Source organism: Eupeodes corollae, chromosome 1, assembly GCF_945859685.1.
Source record: "Eupeodes corollae chromosome 1, idEupCoro1.1, whole genome shotgun sequence".
Taxonomy (NCBI): domain Eukaryota; kingdom Metazoa; phylum Arthropoda; class Insecta; order Diptera; family Syrphidae; genus Eupeodes; species Eupeodes corollae.
This window is the reverse complement of record NC_079147.1, coordinates 128,986,109-128,990,614: the sequence shown is the minus strand read 5'-3', so window position 1 is coordinate 128,990,614 and position 4,506 is coordinate 128,986,109. Positions and strand designations below refer to the sequence as shown.

General features: G+C 33.0%; 1 long non-coding RNA gene across 1 annotated transcript; it reads left to right on the top strand.

The window, feature by feature from the left end:
- The first annotated feature begins 356 nt into the window (after window positions 1–356).
- Window positions 357–1,749, top strand: LOC129942850 (uncharacterized). The gene is made up of 4 exons (XR_008781106.1): window positions 357–715; window positions 780–1,305; window positions 1,362–1,526; window positions 1,592–1,749. It is a non-coding gene; the product is annotated as an uncharacterized LOC129942850 (long non-coding RNA).
- Window positions 1,750–4,506: the final 2,757 nt, after the last annotated feature.

Genomic DNA, 4,506 nt, shown 5'->3' with positions numbered 1-4,506 from the left:
TATATTATCTAAAGTCCCGACTTAATGGGTTTGCTCTCTTTCGGCCAACAAACTATATTTAGAGAATTTTGCCCGTTAGCATAAGCATGTGTTAGTTCTCCCGTGCATTTCTTATGGGAAAATCCAGGTTCTATGTAGTTGTGTGGGCTTTTGGTGAAGTTTGCACAATTAGGAGGAAAACAATATGAGGTGAACTCAGACGTTCAAAAAAGAAATCCTTTGAATTCAAAAATTGAAGAATGAATGCAATATTTTTAGAAAAATGAATTTAACAACTTCTTTTTAGTGAAAACTGTGCAAAAAAATAATATTTGAATGCTTTTGGCACACAAATTCTATGTATTTTATGAAAAAATTTGCTAAAAACAGAATAAACCGTGCTGAAAGTATAAGCGCACCCTAGAACTGTAATGCGAACGTGGCCCAATTTGAGTTATGTCAAGTTTTGACAGATCAACAGCGAGGTGAGTATTTTGATAATTCTACGAAAATGTAAAAAAACCAAAATTCAATATCAATAAAGCAAATGAAGTTAAAAGAAAATATTAATTTATTGAAATAAAAATATATAAGGAATTTAATGAATTTAATTTAATCCTCAGATAAAGAAGAAACCATTATTGCGTTGCAACAAGAAAAGTGGAAGTGGAAGCCCCGCGTATTAAGCTAGCAACGCCGACATATTTATTGTGGAGTGAATAGGTACAAATTGTAGGTAAATGTGTTCATATTAATTTTTAACCCAAATTATATTAATATTGTTTTGTTTTGTTTTTTAGTAAAAAATTACACTTCTCAACAAGACTGGCAATCAAATCGCTCTATTCCGATGGCTTATATCCTCATTTTAAACCCTGTAGGAATGAGAAGGGCCGATTGAGGATGTGTTTATAAATAATAAAATAAGAACTATCTTAATTTTCGCTTTTTCTAATTTAAATTGTAAGTCTCTGGAATTCAATTGAAATACCTTCCTTCATTCATGATTTATTGCTTTTAATGCCGTCAATATCTTCAGTTCAATTCTGCCTCTTGTTACCATTGAAAAAGGAGACAAGTTCGGAAAATTTGCTGGCGATGGTATTTGGCTGGACGAAGAAAAAACATCGCCTTTTTCTCTTTATCAATTCTTTTTGAAAATGCCAGATTCTGAAGTCGAGAATCTTCTCAAGTTGTTCACGTTGTTCAAGTAGTTTTATCCCACTGGAAGAAATTGCTTTACTCATGGAACAACACAAAAAATCACCAGAGAAGAGAAAAGAACAAACGATTCTTGCTGAAGATGTGACGCTCTAGTCCATGGAGGTGATTTTTAATAAACAAATAAATCTTTTAGCTATTTAAGTTTTTTCTTATTCCAGAGGTACGTCTAAAACAAGACGAAAAAGTCAGAGGTGTTTTATAAGGGAAATGTTGAAGGACTAGGTGAACTGAATTACAACGAAATCCGATCCTTGAGATTTTTTCAGAGCCTGGACTATCCATTCTTGATCTGGCACTAAAAGCTTAATGTTTTACAACAGAGAGTAAGTGAAAAGTGTTATGTTTTTACCTGAGGTAATTTATTTTATAATTAAAAATCTTCTTTCAGCTGATACGATGAGAATCATCACAGCTGGAGGGTTCTATATCAAGCAATAGCGAACTCAAAACTTCGCACTAACATCATACTAACTCATCACCACAAACATCACATACCATTTCTATCTATTAGTTCAAAATGTTAAATGTTTCCTTTTTGTTGGCAAGGATGAGCATATGAATAAAAACAATTTGTTTAGCTTATATCCATAAATATTTTTTTAAATTCCATTCGACACTCAACGTTATAATTGGTGGTATTATATACATACATTTAAGCCTTTTTTAGGCTCACTAAATTCATGAAGTAGTTTTTTTTTTTTTCAAAAAAAATGTGATGATTTCCAAATCTACAATTTTTTTCAATATTTCGCTTAAATGTGTTTCGCAGTTTTCATCTAATCAAATTTATATCGTTTAAATGGTTGGATAAAAATTCTAACGAACATTTAAGTTATGTAGGTCCCATTTTGTTCAAGTTTCGAGTTTTGCTGCCCCCAAACAACCGGAAATGGGATGTTTTATATTGGCTAATCCGATCAATTTGTACATTACCATTTGTATATTCTCAAAATTCACTTGATTCAACCGAATTCAACCCCTGAAGCAAAAACCACCAACATCTTTGAATTCAAAACAAATTTCTTTATTATTAAAGTAAAGTAAATCATAAATAATTTTGAATAAAAATAATCCTAGTCAGCAAAGAAACAGTAGAATATACAATATATATAAAATTACACTATAGCTCAAAATAAATAAACAAGTTGTTTGCAAAAAAGATTATTTTCTAGATATACATTGAAATAAATCTAGGCTTCAATTTGACCAACTTTTACAAAAACGTTCGATGATAATGCGTGTTTTGGACGTTCTTTCTTTTCGGGCGTGTGTATGTATTCACAAAAGTATATTTCATCAAGAAACTAAGGGTAACATCATCGCCTGGTTTTAGTCCTTCAATTTGATTGTTACTTTATTGGACTTTCCCCAGGTGGTGAATCTATACAAAAAAAATAAGAGAAACAACATAGAATAAGAATTTCCAATTCGATTTTTTTGTTATTTACTTCGGTTCCGTTCGTTGAACTTTTATTCGAAGTCGATCATTCGCCGTTCCTCTTCCTTGGTTGGCAGTTTCATAATGGTTGTGGTCATATCGTACATCGTTGGGTTAGTTAGCTTGGGGATCAATTCAGTGGACGTGCCAGGCTTCAGTGGCTTTCCACAACGCACAAGCAGAACATCGGGCACATGGTAGTTAGCAAACAATTGAATGCGATCCTGGATGGTACTCCGGCTTGATGACATTGTATTCGCATTGTCCACAAAACTTTCGCTGCGGATAAAAGTTGTTTACGCTGAATTGTCGTGACGATAAAGAAATTAATTTTCTTTATATAAGGAAATCTCGGATCGAAGTTGACTTACTTTTTTTTGATGTTGATTCTGTGTGAAAATCGATGAATTCAACTCGCTGATATTGTCAGTAGCTGCCGAAGGACTGATCTGAATGTGTTTGGCCTTTAGGGGTTTCTTGTTGGGCCTGCCCATTTGCCTCCGAATGATTGCCACCGTTAAGCCAGTGCGATCCTTAAGAGCAAAATTATTGTATTCGTTTAAGATTTAATATTTTAATTCACTTATTGTACAGTCAAGGTTGGAATTTATGCGATTTTGGAGTCTTCCTTCGATTGTATTCATGTTTACTGCTTCTCTTGCAGAACTACCGACTGGTAGTACTCCTTACACCTAGAAGATGAAGATTAAGCGAGTTGACCACGATGTGAATGTTTTGATTCCTACTTACTTATCGTCGTTTTTTTTGAGCGACTCGAATTTTACTTCTTGGCAGCTGATGAATATTCTGAGTTGCCAGTTGCTGCTGTTATTTCGTTTCAACACCAACACTCAGCTGTTGGGTGTAAGGCGTTAGCGACTATTGAATCGCAAAACTTTCACTTGCATCATTGATTTGGTGGTGTTGTTGCTAATGGTTTTGTTGCATTGAATGCGTTTGACTGCGGCAGCTATGGCCCTTGAGAATTACATACAAACACAATGGGTATCTGTCGTTAAAATCTTTAATATTATTTTATTAAGAGAAATATAATATACAATAAAACTTCCTGCAAATCAGCGCTTTGTGTGTTTGGACTTCCAGATTTCTTAGGAAAATTGCTTCCTGTATGAGAGTATGTTATTCGCACTATCTAAAATGAAAAGATAGACTATAAAAGAAATCGATTATTATTACACCTCTTTCACTGCAATTTGACTTACTTTTTATTCGATGAAGTAAACTTGTATATACCCTCTTCATTATAAAGAATTTTGGTCTGAAAAATATCAAAAAATATTAAAAATCATAACAATTAACAAAAACTTACTCTTAAAATCCGAAACCTATTGTTTTGTTTTGCAAAATTGATTGTCATTTTTGACAGGTCACAAAAATTCCGGGTACCGGTCGGGACTCTAGATAATATATTTCCTCTATGACGTTGACGTACTACACTTGTAATTAATTTTCATAGAGCAAACAAAAATTCATCCATTCTGTATAGAAAAAAAAACAAACGTAACCCGTCTTCTAGGTACTTATTGGATATTTTCCTTCATTCTCGGCGGATGAAGTTTAAGAAGTAGGGGTTGCCACTTAAGAAAAATTGCGTAGTGGAATAATTTTTGGCAGAAAGAAATTTTAATTCAGTGGCACAGGTAGCCAAAATAAACTAGGCAAATGCAGTGCAAGGTGTATAAATAAAAGTGTGAACAAAATTTGAATCGGAAGTGATTTGTGAAATGTGGTTGCATTTTATTTAAATTTTAGTAACTCAAAAGTTACAATGGCTCTTATAGGAATAGATTGCTGTTTGACAGATTTTCTGTTATATGAAAATAATGACTTTGAAAAACTTAATA